The 18,781-nt window shown below is 43.5% G+C and overlaps 1 protein-coding gene across 6 annotated transcripts in view; it reads right to left on the bottom strand.

Moving 5' to 3' along the window:
• thrb (thyroid hormone receptor beta) overlaps positions 1-18,781 on the bottom strand; it is a 92,680-nt gene that overhangs the window by 61,575 nt on the left and 12,324 nt on the right. The gene's annotated exons all lie outside the window — the stretch shown is intronic.

Raw genomic sequence — 18,781 nt, 5'->3', positions numbered from 1 at the left:
AATCAAAAAGTCACATTTTCTTTTATTACATTACAAATTAAATTAAAAACCTCCTTTTTGAAAATAGAAATGCAAATCTTTTAATTTAAACCATTTGAAAAATGAAAAAGAGTAGCTATACACCAAGTGTGGTTTACAAAATTTATAAAACAAATAATTTGGAATAATATAAGCAAATCCTAACTTGGAATAAATACCAATGAACTTAAAATGAATAACAAATATCAATACAGAACCATTGGATTTCACAAACCTTTGTTTTTAAAATAAACTTTTCTTAGCAACAGTGCCAAAGCAAAACGGTGTTGATCATCATGGCTAGACAAATGCCGATTCAATTAAACTTTTCAATTGTATAAAATCGGTGCAAAGAGGATCGGGCGGCAGTCGAAGGCAGGGGCCTAGACAACCCGATCTCTGGACACGGAAACTGGCTCTAGGGACGTGGAATGTCACCTCGCTGGCGGGGAAGGAGCCTGAGTTAGTGCGTGAGGTTGAGAGGTTCCGATTAGAGGTAGTCGGGATCACCTCTACGCACGGCTTGGGCTCTGGAACCACACTCCTTAAAAGAGGATGGACTCTTCACCACTCTGGAGTTGCCCATGGTGAGAGGCGGCGGGCTGGTGTGGGTTTGCTCATAGCTCCCCAGCTCTGCCGCCATGTGTTGGAGTTTACCCCGGTGAACGAGAGGGTCGTTTCCCTGCGCCTACGGGTCGGGGATAGGTCTCTCACTGTTGTTTGTGCCTACGGGCCTAACGGCAGTGCAGAGTACCCGACCTTCTTGGAGTCTCTGGGAGGGGTGCTGGAAAGTGCTCCGACTGGGGACTCTATTGTTCTACTGGGGGACTTCAACGCCCACGTGGGCAACGACAGTGACACCTGGAGGGGCGTGATTGGGAGGAACGGCCCCCCTGATCTGAACCCGAGTGGTGTTCAGTTATTGGACTTCTGTGCTAGTCACAGTTTGTCCATAACGAACACCATGTTCAAACATAAGGGTGTCCATCAGTGCACATGGCACCAGGACACCCTAGGCCGCAGGTCGATGATCGACTTCGTTGTCGTCTCATCTGACCTGCGGCCGTATGTCTTGGACACTCGGGTGAAGAGAGGGGCGGAGCTGTCAACTGATCACCACCTGGTGGTGAGTTGGATCCGATGGCGGGGGAGGAAGCTGGACAGACTCGGCAGGCCCAAGCGTACTGTAAGGGTCTGCTGGGAACGTCTGGCCGAGTCTCCTGTCAGAGAGATCTTTAACTCCCACCTCCGGCAGAGCTTCGACTGGATCCCGAGGGAGGTTGGAGATATTGAGTCCGAGTGGACCATGTTCTCCACCGCCATTGTCGAAGCGGCCGCTCGGAGCTGTGGCCGTAAGGTCTCCGGTGCCTGTCGAGGCGGCAATCCCCGAACCCGGTGGTGGACACCGGAAGTAAGGGATGCCGTCAAGCTGAAGAAGGAGTCCTATCAGGCCTGGTTGGCTTGTGGGACTCCTGAGGCAGCTGACGGGTACCGACAGGCCAAGCGGGCTGCAGCCCGGGTGGTTGTGGAGGCAAAAACTCGGGCCTGGGAGGAGTTCGGTGAGGCCATGGAGAAGGACTTTCGGCTGGCCTCGAAGAGATTCTGGCAAACCATCCGGCGCCTCAGGAGCGGGAAACAGTGCCCTACCACCGCTGTTTACAGTAGAGGTGGGCAGCTGTTGACCTCAAGTGAGGATGTCGTCGGGCGGTGGAAGGAGTACTTCGAGGATCTCCTCAATCCCGCTGACATGTCTTCCATTGAGGAAGCAGAGGATGAGGGCTCAGAGGTGAACTCGTCCATCACCCGGGCTGAAGTCACAGAGGTGGTCAAGAAACTCCTCGGTGGCAAGGCACCGGGGGTGGATGAGATCCGCCCTGAGTACCTCAAGTCTCTGGATGTTGTGGGGCTGTCTTGGTTGACACGCCTGTGCAACATCGCGTGGCGGTCGGGGACAGTGCCTCTGGGATGGCAGACCGGGGTGGTGGTCCCTCTTTTTAAGAAGGGGGACCGGAGGGTGTGTTCCAACTACAGGGGGATCACACTTCTCAGCCTGCCCGGGAAAGTCTATGCCAGGGTTCTGGAGAGGAGAATACGGCCGATAGTAGAACCTCGGATTCAGGAGGAACAGTGTGGTTTTCGTCCGGGCCGTGGAACACTGGACCAGCTCTATACCCTCTACGGGGTGTTGGAGGGTTCATGGGAGTTTGCCCAACCAATCCACATGTGTTTTGTGGATTTGGAGAAGGCATTCGACTGTGTCCCTCGCGGCATCTTGTGGAGGGTGCTTGGGGAATATGGGGTCTTGGGTCCTTTGCTAAGGGCTGTCAGGTCCCTATACAACCGAAGCAGGAGCTTGGTCCGCATTGCCGGCAGTAAGTCAGACTTGTTCCCAGTGCATGTTGGACTCCGGCAGGGCTGCCCTTTGTCACCGGTTCTGTTTGTAATTTTTATGGACAGAATTTCTAGGCGCAGCCAGGGGCCGGAGGGTGTCAGGTTTGGGGACCACACGATTTTGTCTCTGCTCTTTGCAGATGATGTTGTCGTGTTGGCCCCTTCTAACCAGGACCTTCAGCATGCACTGGGACGGTTTGCAGCCGAGTGTGAAGCGGTGGGGATGAAAATCAGTACCTCCAAATCCGAGGCCATGGTCCTCAGTCGGAAAAGGGTGGCTTGCCCACTTCAGGTTGGTGGAGAGTGCCTGCCTCAAGTGGAGGAGTTTAAGTATCTAGGGGTCTTGTTCACGAGTGAGGGAAGGATGGAACGGGAGATTGACAGACGGATCGGTGCAGCTTCTGCAGTAATGCAGTCGATGTATCGGTCTGTCGTGGTGAAGAAAGAGCTGAGCCGCAAGGCGAAGCTCTCGATTTACCAGTCAATCTACGTTCCTACTCTCACCTATGGTCATGAGCTTTGGGTCATGACCGAAAGGACAAGATCCCGGATACAGGCGGCCGAAATGAGTTTTCTCCGCAGGGTGGCTGGGCGATCCCTTAGAGATAGGGTGAGAAGCTCGGTCACCCGGGAGGAGCTCAGAGTAGAGCCACTGCTCCTCCACATCGAGAGGGGTCAGCTGAGGTGGCTTGGGCATCTTTTTCGGATGCCTCCGGAACGCCTTCCTGGGAAGGTGTTCCGGTCCCGTCCCACCGGGAGGAGACCCCGGGGAAGACCTAGGACACGCTGGAGGGACTATGTCTCCCGGCTGGCCTGGGAACGCCTCGGTGTCCCCCCGGAAGAGCTAGAGGAAGTGTCTGGGGAGAGGGAAGTCTGGGCATCCCTGCTTAGACTGCTGCCCCCGCGACCCGGCCCCGGATAAGCGGGAGAAGATGGATGGATGGAATTGTATAAAATCTGTTTTCTTTCTAGACAGAGTACCCAGTAAAATAAATGTATTTGTAGAATAATAACTCTAGAATAATATAGTAAATCTAAATTTACAATAATCTTGTATACAGTGCTCACTCAAACTTTAAGATTTTTGGCCAAGAATACCAGTCCAATTCACCACTATAGGCTTTAGATATGACCGTTGGCAAGTGACAATGTTGCCACTTGTTGCCGAAAAGCCTCTCTGAGGGGGTACTTGTAGCGGGGAATGGATAGATACTTGTGGGCAAGCTTGGCGAGATGTGGAAAGCTTACTGTGTTTTCCACCATGCAAGTGGATCTTCCTTTTTGTCTATGGAAGGTGTTAGCAGGTAGTTCTTTAATTCTGCTTCCACAGCATCCTTGTGGGTCAGAGAGAATCACACTTTGCTGCAGCTCTGGTCTGTTTAAAGAAACTTTGCAAGGTCTTCTTGTCTTTCTTTGCCTGGGACGTATCAGCAACTTCAGGCTCCACTTCAGTGCTGCTGTTTGACGTCTCCTCCTGGCATTCCATCATTTCTGATGCCACTCTGGCCTTGACTTGGGGCTTGTTGTCTTCACTGATGAAGTCCATCTTGAACCGGGGGTCCAAAAAAGAAGCCGCATTTAGCTGCTCCTGAGTAGCTTCATTTTTATATTTCTCATTGATGTAGTGCAACAACTCAGTTTTCAAGGTCTTGGTCAAGTCTGTGTCTCCCTCTTTGCAGCATTGAAGTGTTGAAGGGTGAAGAACTGGCTTCACATATGAGACACTAAAGTTGTCTTCCCCTGAGAGTACATCTGTGAAGTCCAGCAGTGGGCCCAGTGACTTACTGACAGATTCCAGGACATCCATATCTTGCCAGGTTGGAATTAGATGCAGTGTCTTCCTGTCCTCAGACAGGACTTGAGTTAAAGCCTTCTGCTGCTCTAGCATCCTGCTGATCATCTTCTGTCTGGAACCCCATCTTGTTTGGCATTCTGATATGAGGGAATGTGAAGGTAGATTGAGTTCCTTCTGGGCTCTTCAAGAGCACTTCTGGCCTTCCAGATGTGAAAGAAGTGACCCACCAGCTTCTTGCAGACAATGTGTCCATCCTTTATCACTGCATTATCTAAGGAAAAAAACAAAGACAAAACAAAGTACTTATTATTATACACATTCAATACATTTACTTTAATAAATGATTTATAAAAATAAGTTGCTCATAAAACAGTTTTTCTAATTATTACTTAATGAGCTATTTAAAGCATGCTTTCTTTGTTTTAAAGACCTATAACAAAACACATGAATTCTCATATAACTTATATCTCATGAGTTTAGCACTGACTATTTTACTTAATGATAACTCAAAATATAGGGACGTTTAATTCCATTGTTTGTTACTGTAAACAAATGCAACATTTAAACATACATTTATGAAAATGTTTATATTTCAGAAAAGATTGCTAGGTAATAATATGTAACAGTAATATTATTGCAATAGAAACAGTAGTAAAATAGACTTACCAACTGCATAGATGCAATATGTGGCCAAAGCACTGCAATCTGGTCCACTTGTTCAGGTGCAGCCTTCACCATGTTTGCAGCATTGTCTGTTGTAATACAGACTAGACGACTCTCATCTAGGCCCCAATCAGCTAAAGCTTCTCTCATCCCTGTTGCGATGTTCTCACTTGTATGGTCCTCTGGGACAAATGCACTTTGCAAACAGCAACTTTTGAGATGGAAGTCCTCATTAATAACTTGTATGGTCAGACTTATGTAGGGCTCCGTTGTCCAGCTGGACCGCAAGTCCATTGTTGCTGTATAACATTCCACTTGTGACAGCTCTGTTTCAACTTGTGCCTTGCAATTCTCGTACAGCTCTGGGATGGCAACTTGAGAAAAAATAGTTGCGTGATGGCATTACATATCGCTTGTCAAACGACAAGATCATGTTTTTAAAACCCTCTTTGGTAACCGTGTTAATTGGTTCCATGTCTTGGGGCGACGTGGAATGTTACTGAATTACTGATTTATCTCTGCTGTTTGGAACCTTTCTTGTATGATGTAACACTGGCAAAGGCATCCGAAATAGATTTTTTACTTTGGAAGACATTGAGATGCTTTGCACTCGTCAAACAAAGATTTGTGGTGGCGCTTAAATGATCAAACAAATTGGTCGTGTAGTGGCAACAGTTGCAAGGCACTCTCGAACAAAATGCTTTTTGGTCAACATCATCCTGTCTGTAGCTGAAATATTTCCATGTAATTGACGATGCATTTCTTTTTGCAAACAAATTCTCAATTTCGGTCTTTTTTGCCTGTTCCTCGCTCATCATTTCATCACGCGCAAGCTGAGCCTGCATGTCAACCACGTGCAGCAACGAACTCCGTGTTTAAAATAATAATAATAAACTGAGTATCTAATAACCCATAAATCGGAGTAAATTACCTTATATCAGACAGATATAATTCTGGTTTTCCATTTGAAAAAATATATATATTGTAGACTGATATATGTTTACCTTACTAAATCACACGGTCTGCCATGAGACTATTGCGGATACGTTCATCACAATGTCGATGCTGAAACGATATATCGTGCAGCCCTAGGTTGGGGCGAGTGTTTTTGTTTAGGGATGTTTGTGATGGGACCTTGGTATTCGAGGGAGGAGAAAAACAAATGTGTTTTGTTGAATTTTTTGTTTGCCCAAGCTAAGTTGTCTGTTTGGTTGACAAGGAGGAATCGGGTCAGGGGGTTAGGGGTTATGGACCCAGTATTGTAATTTATGGGGATGGTCTCTGCGCGCCTTAAGGTCCAGTTTGAATTTTACGAACTTATTGACAGTGTTGAACTATTTGAGGAGGTTTGGGGACTTCGGACTTGTGTGGTTGGACAAGGGGGCTTTGAGGTCCAATTGTGATTTGAGTTTGAGGTATGTATTTGTGTGTGGTGTAAGATGTTTGTGTAGGAGGTGTAGCAGCACACCATATGTTTTCATGGGGGTTGGGTTGTGTGTGGGCTGGGGGTTGGTGGGGATTTCTTAATGTAATGTATATGTCGTATTAAAGAAAGACAAAAAATAAGAAATCTCGCTGCTTTGTTAATCTCTCTCTCTTTAGCTCTTTCTCTCTCTTTAGCGCTCTCTCTCTTTAGCTCTCTCTCTCTCTTTAGCTCTCTCTCTCTCTTTAGCTCTCTCTCTCTCTCTTTAGCTCTCTCTCTAACCCAGCCATCTGCAGACCTCTCTAGAATGCTGCGTTTTTTTCATCATGCCTTGATTTCCCCCAAACCATGACTCTCACTGTCTGTCTCTCAGAATGATGCTCTCAAATTACCCTCTCCTGTTGAACTATTACATTTGGCTACGTACGGCCTTTCCCACTTTCCCTCTCTAGCTGAAAGGAATTGCTATCATTACATTTACCATTTCAATACTATCATTTCTGTGTATTGTTTTGGAGAATCAGTCAAATAGTCATCAAATCTAAAATCAACATTGCATCCTGTCCCTCTGTTAAACTTAAGCGGAAAGTGAATAACGCATTTCTATTAATTTGATGTTTTTGCATGACACTTTACAGACACTATTTACAGAAATCTTTTAGTGACATCTACCTTAACTGTGAGAAATTACAATTACTTGGCCATACACAACTTGTTCCCAGTCTAAATCCAAGTCTGGCTTGCTTTACTGAGCGGTACGGCAGGAAAAGTGAAGACAGAAAGGTGTTGGGTCATAAACAGAGTATAACGTTTAGGAGTAGAAACACTTCAATATTAACTTGCATTATTCATGTTTATTTTAAAAATGGCCGGGGTTCTCTACCTTTGGGTCTCAACAGTTCAATGTGTATTCTCTGAACTTGTTATTCTATTAGGTAACCAAAAAAGTCTGAGCTAAATTGTCTAGCTATTAGCTCTTTGAAAGCCAATCAGAAAAAAATACCAAAAGCCGTTTAGGGTCAGTTCATGTTTTCCTGAAATTGTTTTCAGGCTGTTAATTGGCTCGAGCTGGGAGTTTTATTAGGCTGCTGTTTGACTGTTCAGTTAGATCAGTCAGGACACTGGGGTATTTTGCCCCTGGACTCACTTCTTGAGATCGCTAACTCAGACTAAAGCGAGGAAATTTGCCATGAACATTTCACAATGACTGCGTGCATCTCATGACCCCAAGCTGTTAGCTGTTAGTGTCCCAAACGGCACCCTTTTTAGTCTACTACTTTTGAGCCCTATGGGTCCAAGTCAAAAGTACTGTACTAGCTACATAGTAAATGGAGTGTTGTTTGGGAGACAGACTGAGTCTCTGACCAGCAGGCTGTGAAAGAGATGGGAGCTTGGAGAACTTACAGTACAGCCAAGGAATGAATAGACAGACTATAATAGAGTTAATAATAATGATAGCTCACTGAAGACTGCGGATGAGTGCTCTAGGGATGGCCTTCCAACTTCACTCAATTGTATTACTGTGTGCTTATATTACTAGCAGTGGGAATGATAGCAAAAGCAAAAGCTACTCCGGTTGTAGCAGTAGCAATGCTGCCTCCCTATTAAGCTACACTATTAGCCGTTATGTTGGTCTGGTTTCCTGTTGTTGTCAATGTTGGAGAGACGAACAACCCTCTTTGACTCTGGACTGGACAGCCACATACTCACACACACAAAGACCTCGTTCTCATTCTGCAGCTGTGCATAAGACTTCAGCTGGCCTCATTGCTCTGTGGGCCACCCTGCTTTGCCCCCCCCCCCCCCCCCCCCCCCCCCCCCCCCCCCCACACACGGAGAAAACTGTTTTATAGGACGTCCGTGTGCTAAACAGTGTCTGTCTGTCTGCCACTGAAGTGGGCCACTTTAAAACTGAACCCCTGTCTGTCTGGTTGGTTGTTCAGTATCGTTTTATGCATTTTAAATCTGTCTCGATTGTGCGGCCTAAATTAACCAAATTGGATCGATGAAGTCACTACAGTAAACCATACATTTTTTCGAAGGCCCTTCCAACTGTATCCAATCTCTAAATCCTTCCAATCGGTATCGGTAATGAGACGGACATCCTGACGGTGATCTTTGATGTATACAGTGACGTGAATGCTCCCACTACTGAATAGGCGTTGCATCAATGCCTCCACAGGAAAAGGCTGGCAGTTCCAAAGAATCGCGGAGGCAGCTAGCAGGGCCGGCCCTGCCCCTGCCAAGGACCTCGCCAGGGCGGGGATATTAACGTCCCACTAGGGACTCGATGACACTGCTTCTCCTCGTGATGCCTGCTAACCCAATAATAACCCATAATTTCAGAATACACATATATATATATATATATATATTCTGAAATGATGGGTTATTATTGGGTTAGCAATATATACACACACACACATATACATATATATATATATATATATATATATATATATATATATATATATATATATATATATATATACACACAGTTATTTTTTTTAACTGTCACTTTAACAAATGTGTACTGAACATTAATACATTTATATATTATGTGACTAGAACGAAGGAAGTGAATTGAAATAAAGTGTCAGCGGCTGGGTTGTGGAAGGACACAGGGTCGAATAAACGTGGGTAATCCATGTTCAATAGAAAAGAAAAGACTCAAACAAAACAAAACGCACCGCACCGCAACGCACCGCAACGCAACGCAACGCAACGCAACGCAACGCAACGCAACGCAACGCAACGCAACGCAACGCAACGCAACGCAACGCAACCAGTGACGTGGGTTATAAAATACACAGACAAAACCAAAAGGAACCACACTGGCAAAGCAAAACAAGGGACTTAAATAGGGTCCCCAATTGGAAGCAACGACCGACACCTGCCTCCAATTGGGGAGACCAAAAGGATTGGAGGTGGCTAGATGTGCCACCTCCTGTCCTGTCCTGTCCTGACTATGCCCCGAGCCCAGCGCAGAGATGGCTAGGGGCATAGCCAGGACGTGACATAAAGTGTCCAATAAATCATGATTATTTTTCTCTACCTTTCTATTGAAACAGGAATAGTTTTAACATTCTGTGCAACTAGAACATTATGGCTGAATCCATTTATCCCATAAAAAAAACTGCAGCTGGCCAGGAGTGTTACCACTAAACCACAGGATCTGCACTGTTTCTGCACCTTTTGGAGTACATTCAAAAGTCTTTGGAAGACAGTGCATTCATTTCAGAAACACATTGTGGAAGTGAGCGAGTGTGCTCAAAACTTCACATTGTCTTTAGCAAGATTTAATCGAGAGAAAATAGGTCAGTCTTATGATGACTTTGTCCTAGTGTAATCTCCCATTTATTTGGCAGGACGACAGTACAGAACACCCTGTCCCAAACCAAACCTCAGGAAATCCATCTAAACCCTGTATCAACAGCACTCCAAGAATCTGGAAAGAAATGTTGTGCCTGGTTCTGCAAGGCAAGGCAAACACTTCCCAAGACCGCCTAGGGCTAAGAGGGCGCAGACTCTGTTTAAAGAGACTTATTTATTGATCCATGTTTATTTTCCTAAGGAATTTTGGTGGGAACTAATCCCCTCCCCAACAAACACGGTCAAAGTGTAAAATGGTATGAGATTACATTATTACTGGTGTGTGGTTAGGGCCAGAGGACTAGAGATGTGGTTGGACGTGTCTAGAAGATGTAACCTAAATCCGTTGGTTAAATAAACTGCAGAGGGAGCAAACATCTGGACAGAAATGGGAGGTTTAATAAAATAGTTTGTTACAGTGTTCACCAAAGTCCCAGACTGCCTCATTAGGAGATAGAAAACCAAGGAGAAGAAGTGGAGGAGGAAAGGGAAAGCAGATAAGAGAGGAGTATGGTGATGGGATTTGGAGGTGGGATTGGGCACAAGACTTCTGGATGCAGCTGGCTAAAAACTTGAAGGTAGCTAGCTTTCTTTGCTAATAATATTAGTATTGCACTAACACAGTTAGGACAGACGTTGGCTACAGCTAGATAGCTAGCTACTGTAACTATTATCTACCACATTGGTTATGGTTGACCCCTCGCTACAATACGTACTATGTGTTGAAAAATAAAAAGCAGTTGGGGGGACTGTTTTTGCCCTGGAGTTGCTGTCTGTGGATGACCTGTAATCAACATGTAATCAGTATGCTACAGGTGACACATAAATTAGTCCCACAACCCTTTGCCATGCACTAAGCGCAGTCATAGGTTGTAGGTCGATAGTAGATAGTACACTTAATAAAAAAGGTAGAGTTACCAAAAATGGAACGCAAAGGTTTTCCACAGTATTAAAGATTACATAGGCTTTTCAATTATCACTTAGACTTCAGAAACATTCAAAGATCTTGACATGGCTTCTCCTAGCATGTCTTGCCACACTGTTCAAATTCATTTAAAAGTGACTGCTCAACCAGAACATTTCTGTTGGTACACGAGCACTTAAGGGAAGACATTAGCAAACATCCATGATTGAGTATCGCCAGGCGCCAAAGCTACCAAAAGGAGTCGGTAGAGCGTGATGTGGCAGAGTCGAAACTCGACCCACCTACCTCAGGCAGTAAAGAACCAAATTGTGCGAGCCGAGGCTGAACACCATTGCCATTGTTAGTATAGTGCACCCAGGATTCAAACACCTAGCTGCAATGACGCAGTTGCATTGTGAGACAGCAACTTGGACACTGTGCCACACTAAGATATTTTAAACAAATGTTCATTATTTCAAATTGCATTCTGCGTTTTATGTTTTCCCACACAGATTATAGCATCTAAGTTCAACCCAGTAAGGAAACTCACTTCCAGTCTTTGTTTTAGAATAAAAGTAAATGGAAATCATCACCCAAAAGGAGAGGGTCTGGGACATATTCTTCTAACAGGAGAGGCTATAATGAACATGAACATGCAACATGGGAGTGAGGCTGTGACATTATCCAACAGGACAGAGGCTATGACATTGTCACCCAACAGGAGAGATGCTGGGACGTCTTCACCCAACATAAAAGGTGGTAACCTCACCATTCAACAGGAGAGAGGCTATAAGATCATCACCCAATATTAGAGAGACTGGGATATCATTTCCGAACAGGAGAGTGGCAATGACATCATCACCCAACAGGAAGGACACTGGGATAAACAGTAGTATGCCCCAGAAGTAACGAGAATAAACAGGACAAATGGTAGTATGCCCCAGAAGTAACGAGAATAAACAGGACAAATGGTAGTATGCCCAAAAAGTAACAAGAGAATTAACAGGACAAATGGTAGTATGCCCCAGAAGTAATGAGAATAAACAGGACATAGAATAGAATATTTGCTGTTGTGAAGAGTGCATTTGAAAATCTATAGAAAGGTATGGTTAATGGTATGGTTAATGGTATGGTTAATGAAAGATCCTTTAAGTCACTGGGACACTGTTATCAGTTGTCAACGTCTTTCAGCCACGTAAACGTATTTGGTTTCCAGTTTCACAAGATCCCAACCTTGGCATCTTCTCTTTCCCAAATCACTCGCATGTTTCCTGCAATCTCTTAGAAGTAGGTGGGGAAATTATCATTATCTGGAACAAGGTCTCACACATTTAGTTGTGGGAGACCTTGTGAGCACACCTGGACATTTTCTGAAATTAAATACAAACGTTTTAACCACCACAAAAAAAACCAGAGAGATTGTACAAAAACTTCTGTCAAGACTAGCTAAAATGGCTTGTTTAGGTAGTGTCTGATTTAGTGTGTGTGTGTGTGTGGACTGTGCCTGTGTGTGGCAGAGTGCGCCGAAGAGATGCTGAGGGCTCACGCATAAAGATGGCTTTCTCCATCTATGATTCATTCAAACCCCCCCCCCCCCCGACCATCCGCCCACCCTGTGTGTTTTTGTTTGTGTGCGCGTTTGTCCCCCTCAAACGGTCGATGCTCTCTGAAGCACATGAACACAACGCGTTGCCTCCCACCTTGGTTCAACAAGGATTAACTTTCTTCCAGATACCGTAGCCACGCCTGTGTGACCCAGCTAAACTTTCCCAAAAAGGGCATACACAGCAGTCTGCCCATATGGCACTCCAGGCAGGCTCAATCCACCCGTCAAAGTACATCACAGGGTACTCTCTGAACCCAGGTAAGTGGTGCAGCAGCCAACCCAGTGCCTCCCAGGCTGTTCACTTCCCTCTCCTCACTGCCAAGGTAGTATTAGGCCGCTCCACGTATGCAGACACACAATCGCGCACACGCACGTACACACCTCAGCTATGAGAGCAGGCCGAGTCACATCCACAAACTCAGATGACCCACTCCATGGAGCTGAGCTGTTTACTGAGGGAGAGGAAGGATCCTTTCACATGAAAAGAGAAGACATCAGTCACACAGCCTCGATCTATGCTGTAATTCCTGCATACTACCCCTCCCTCTACCTCTCTCTCTTTTAATAAGTAGCTAATAGTATGCCGCTTATTCGCAGTGGCAGTAAGCCAGGGGGACATAGTTCTGTCATAACTTGCACCACTTGGTTTCCCATCCAATACACTGAGCTGAATTATTTATTTGAAAGGACTTAGAACTCTGAAATAGATAGATCATAGATTTTAAAAAATAAGAAAACTGTGAGAATGAGAAATGTACTTGCCAAAGTGGTGAATATGAGGCTGACTGGTCGAGCAGTGAGGTATGTATTGAATAAGGGACTGTATCTCAATTCCCAAACTTTTACTACACACTAAAAGTATGTACTGCACGGGTGAAGGTATAGCACCTACTGTTAAGTATACAGTAAGCCTGTAGCCTATGCCAGTATTGGGACATACATCCTCATCATCAAATCGTGTTATCTTAGCTAGCACGCTACATTTCATGACACAACGTTTGTTTGTCTTTCTTATACGTAAATTACATTAATAATAGATAAAGTAAATGAAGCAACATCCGAATTGTACTGATACGTGATCTGTGTGTGAGTGCAATAATGCACAGTTGAGGTAGTGCATTCCTGGCTTTTCCAATCACATGTGATGTACCAGTTAAAAGTGTAGATGCAAATTGCTGTGTCCAAACTTTTGACTCGTACTGTATTATGAGCACCAACTGAGATCAACCCATACTATCAGACGAGACAAGATCGCCACACCACTATTCTAGTGTATGTTCAAACCAGTATGGTTACCACCATTACACGTTTATGTTGTAAAACTGGACTCCTTTGTTGAAACTGCTAGTTTCGTTTGGGATACTACCACAATGACAGATGTTGAAGGTGGGAGACAAAAAGCTCTGAGGAGCTACATGAAATGAGTGTCAGTTGATATATGAACATGAATTTGCAGGGAGATGTAGAAGAATGAGCCTGTGTTAACTTCTTTCTAAATGGCTGTAACCGAGCTCGCTTCTCACTCTCTCCTCTGTATTCCTGAAAACTTTCCAATCTTCGAAATCCCTGCCAGAAAGAAAGAACACTTTCAATCTCATTTAAAAAAAATGTACCACCCTTTAATCATAAAAAGCCCTTAAGTCTGTCAACAGAGACGGCAAAAGACAGAGAACAGACCCGAACTTAAAACAAAAGCAACCAAACTATAAGAAAATAGGAACTACAATTCTGAGTGAACAGCATGCAAGGAGAACAACTGGCAAATTGATACAGAATGACAAGAGAAAAACATTTTATGCTAACTGCTTTCACTGGACTTTCCATTGTAATGAATAACTGTGATCCTTGCTCCTGAAGAACATTGGTTAAGTCCTAAATTAAATCATATTCCTTCATGCAGTGTACTATAAATCTTATGTAGGGAACTAAAAAGTGTAATAAACACCATTTGGGACTCAAACATTCTCTTTCAATATCCATAGAGATTTTCTTTAAATAACTTCAAACCTGCCGACATCTGGCTCAGCTCTAGTCCTCTGGAACTGGTGTGCCTGGTTGCCAAACCAGTCAGTCCGTCACAAAAATATTTTGACAAGATGTTGCAGAATTTTTACATTGAGGCATTGCAGTCAAATATAATTCCAAACCCTGTGTAAAGTTGTCATCAAGGCAAAGGGTGGCTACTTTGAAGAAACTATAATGAAATGTATGTTGATCTGTTTAACACTTTTTTGGTAGGACTAATGATTCCATATGTGTAATTTCTTAATGTAATCTGTGCAATTTCTTTGATGTCTACACTATTATTCTACAGTGTGGAAAATAATAAAAATAAAGAAATACCATTGGATGATTAGGTGTATCCAAACCTTGGCTGGTACTGTATATATTATATTAGAACATTAATCAATGTTCAAGCTGTGTATCTGATCTCCATGCAAACCATTCTCTAATGCAGGAGTAAAGTGAAGTCGGTAAAACTGAAAGTATGCTTCTTAGAATAGGTTTCAAATACACATTGTACATCTGACAAAAACGTGGTCACCTTGGTGTAATATTTATAATCATTTGAATCTTAGCTTTTCTGCATTTACCAACATCCCATCAGGTTAAACAATTTTAGCAACAGTGAAAGTAATGTATCCAATCACATTATTGTGCGCATGTTGTGTGGAATGCATCCAATGATACTCTAACACCGTATTCCCTGTGTGGTGTTCTACTTTTAACCTGAGCCCCAGGGCCTATAGGGTCCATATGGTTCTACTTTGTACAGTACAAACAGCAGGGACAAAGCTAGGGATGAGGAGCTTCAGGGACCGCAAATTCTACCCTGGTAATGTGACAATAACTTGAAGTAGCACAGGGAGAACAATGCGAGGCAAACCCCAGTTTACCCGACGGATGGCTGTAGACACTGGTGGAGAGAGGACCCTGTCTGTCCCTGTCCACAGAGAGGGGTTGTTAGAGATGGGCAGAGAGAAAGGTTAGGCCACATCAGAGTAATTAGATTTGAGAGAGGCATTTAAGCAATCAAATGATGCACCCTGATCTAAAGGAACAAAGAAGGAGACAGAGGAGATGAAAACATGTTTTCGTTGAGACTGAGGGACAGCATTAGTAGAGGGTAACTCTTAATGTTCTCTTGTCAGTAATCTGTTATTTTCAAGTTAACTTACTGTATTCCAAATTGCACTAAATTCATTATATTGTGCACTACTTTTTAACATGTATGCAGTTGGAAATAGGTTGACATTTTGTCTAATTTGGACCTTGGGATCAGAAGTAATGCTGATAACTGCTGATTTTCATTTGCATTCTTTCCCTATAATCAGAGTGATTCAGACCTGGAAAATTAAGTAACTGAAGTCTCAGGTCAGTCTGTGATCAATACATTAGCATGTCAACATCAGACAGGTCAAAAAATTTTCATTTGACAATGTCATGGAAACCATATAAAATTAATGAAATAAAGAATGTAATAATTCATCAAATACTTTGAAGAATCTAAAATATAAAAGTATTTTGATCTGTTTAACACTTTTTGGTTACTATATGATCCTATGTGTTATTTCATAGTTGAATTTCTTCATTATTATTCTACAATGTGGAGAATAGTAAAAATGAAGACATACCCTTAAAAGAGTGTGTCCAAACTTTTGACTAGTACTAGTATTTATATGGAGTGGACATGCACTACTTTTTTTTATAGATTTTAGCAAGGCTTTCATTGACAGTTCGAAACATTGAGAGAGGTGCCATTCTTCCAAACAATATATACACGTTGGTCCAAAAACTCCCACGGGTACTCAATTGGTTTGAGGTCTGGTGACTGTTAAGGCCATAGCGTATTATTCACATAATTCTCATACCCATTAAACCATTCATTGGCCCCTCGTGACCAGTGGATGGGGGCGTTGTCATCCTGGAAGAGGACACTCTCACAACGATAAAAATATTTCACCATGATCACTCAGAATTAATTTGCAATGATTTGCGGTGACCCCCCCCCCCCCCCCCCGACCATATAACTTTTTTTCATGTCTCTGCAGACCAGTTCCTATCGTTCTTCCACCACTGAACTCACAAATGTGCATTTGTCTTTGTAATGAGGGGTTTATGCACTGCAACCCTACTATAATATCCCTCTATGTGCATGGACTGTTCATGCTGACACAGTCTGACTACGACCTGCATTGACATTCTCTGTCAGCTGGGAAAGAGTTGCACTTCTGTTTTTCCTTATATATCGCAGCGATGCACGAGCATCCCGGTAAACAAAAGTGCACTTTCAACCACAATTTCTGACCCTATTTACTGAGTAGATTTACATGCAGATGCAACTTCAGTCACTGTTCCTATGGAAACACTAGACGGCTGAGAAGTCTTTGTGACTGAAGCTCCTGCCATTCATGCCCCATTAATCCAAGTCACTTAGATCCTATGCTCTTGCCGTCTGGATCCAAAATCGAGGTCAACAGAGCAGGATGTTAATTGTATCATACATTATACCTGTATGGAAGCATCTGCATTTGTTATGTTCCTCCACCCATTTATTCAGGGTTTTCCTTCAATGTATCTGTGTGTAAACTTTTTGCAGGACAAAACCCCTACATTCTAATAGTTTGCTAAGCCCAGGGCTGCCATGCCTGGACATGACGACTATCATAAAAACATTGTCCTGAGGCTACGTTCAAACGCCCCAGTATATGGTATACCTCACAAGCTTACCTACTGCCAAATGTAACTAATATTGAATTCATGGTGCATGTGTAAACATACTCACTGATAACACGACACAATGGAGAAACAGGCAATTCTGCCAGACGTACTGGCCTCGTAGTCTTTCATAGAAAGCTGCGTGCTAAATCCTCAGAAACAGAAACGCCATACTGAGGCCAATTAATTTGGTCCAAAACAAATGTATCTATTCCAAAACTCTCAGTTTTAATGTTTTCTTTCATTTATCATATCTAGAGAAATGTGAAACTAGAAATGCTAAGTATGTAAATAATCCCACATGATTTACACTATAGACTAGATCATTATATCTGACGTGTCATTCAACCTCCTTTTGTCTGAGGGTACCAAGGTGGCCAAACAGGAGGTATTGGTGAAAAATACGTATAAAAGCAACAACATCTTCCATCATTCATTTTCAGTGAATAACTTTTCAATGGACACATGATGTCCCAGTCTGATAACATTTTCCATCCTAAAAGGGGTTCAGCGTGTAAACGCACCCTCTCCCGTATCAGCATCGGGCCAGCACTCCATGGAGAACCACCTGGCCCAGGGCTGCCAAATGGGGCCCATTAACGCAGACTTGTCTGCCACCCCTAGATGAGGCACACCTGCCCCTAATCGGGGACCTCATCAGGGGGAGACTAAAAGGGGCCCTAGCTTTGGGCAGAAGGTGAGTGGAAGACTGAAGAGCGGGGATGCTTTTCTCCATCCCCGGGGATTTGTCTTATTTCTTCTACTTTTTGGTTAATAAATGCCCTCCAGGACCCAGGACACTGGCACTGTGTCCATTTCGTATGTCTCCCCGTTAACACGCTATATTCACAATTCCCATGTAGTGCACTTTATTTCTATCTTGGCCAGGGTTTAACATTCTCTGAAATCAATGCAGTGAAGAAGTGGCTACGGAGTGTGGGATAAGGGCTGCTGGCTTTGCAGGGTTGAGCCGCAGCCAATTACAAGTACCTGTCAAACGAAGAAGTGATTTTTTTCCCCCCTTTCTCTTTCTATCTATTCATCACCGTAAATCTCCCTCTTTTATTTCACTCTCTGTCTCACTCAAATTCTCCACTCGTTGTTGGTTACTGCCACTACAATTAAGCATTCATGGAAACAGTACTTAGCATTTACAGCAGGGAGGGAAAGAGAGAGACAGAAGAAAGGAGAGAATGTGAGAGAGAAGAGACAGAGAGAGATATGAAGCAGCATTTCTCTCTCCACCAGGAAGTTGGCACATAGTACAACAGGACAGGACAGCGTGTGTGGGTGGAAGTAGTATCACTGCTGATTATCATGAAAGCAATCATTGAATGACAAACAACCAGAAGAAATGTCCTGCTAGTGCTGAACACACACACTGAAAACTCTCACTCTTTCAACACAGGACTAAATAACAACTCCATAGATCTCATTACAGCACCACCCATAAGACATATTAATAACCTCATGGGACTTAAGAATTAGGTCAAGAACTCAAATAAATAATTAAAACAAAATATCGCACCAGATGTAGTTTAAGGCTGTGGCTATAGATTTCTCACTTCAACGGGGACATGGATGCCAACTCTGGGAGGCTTGCAATTAGTTGTGAATGAAAGGATACAGACAGTGGATGGAGTCAACACTTAGGCTACTTCACTCTTGAACTCCAGTTGAAATGCAGCAGCTTCAGAAAGTATTCAGTCCCCTTCATGTTCTCCACATTTACTTAGTGTTCTCGATTGAATTTATAATTTATACTTTTACAAATGTGTGCCAATTCATTGAAATTAAACTGAAATATCTCATTGTATAAAAGTATTCAGACCATTTTCCATGACACTCCACTTTGAAATCAGATGCATCCTGTCCTTTGATCATCCTTTA

Source organism: Esox lucius, chromosome 10, assembly GCF_011004845.1.
Source record: "Esox lucius isolate fEsoLuc1 chromosome 10, fEsoLuc1.pri, whole genome shotgun sequence".
NCBI lineage: Eukaryota > Metazoa > Chordata > Actinopteri > Esociformes > Esocidae > Esox > Esox lucius.
The sequence above is the reverse complement of the archived record's forward strand: the minus strand, read 5'-3'. Positions and strand labels throughout refer to the sequence as shown.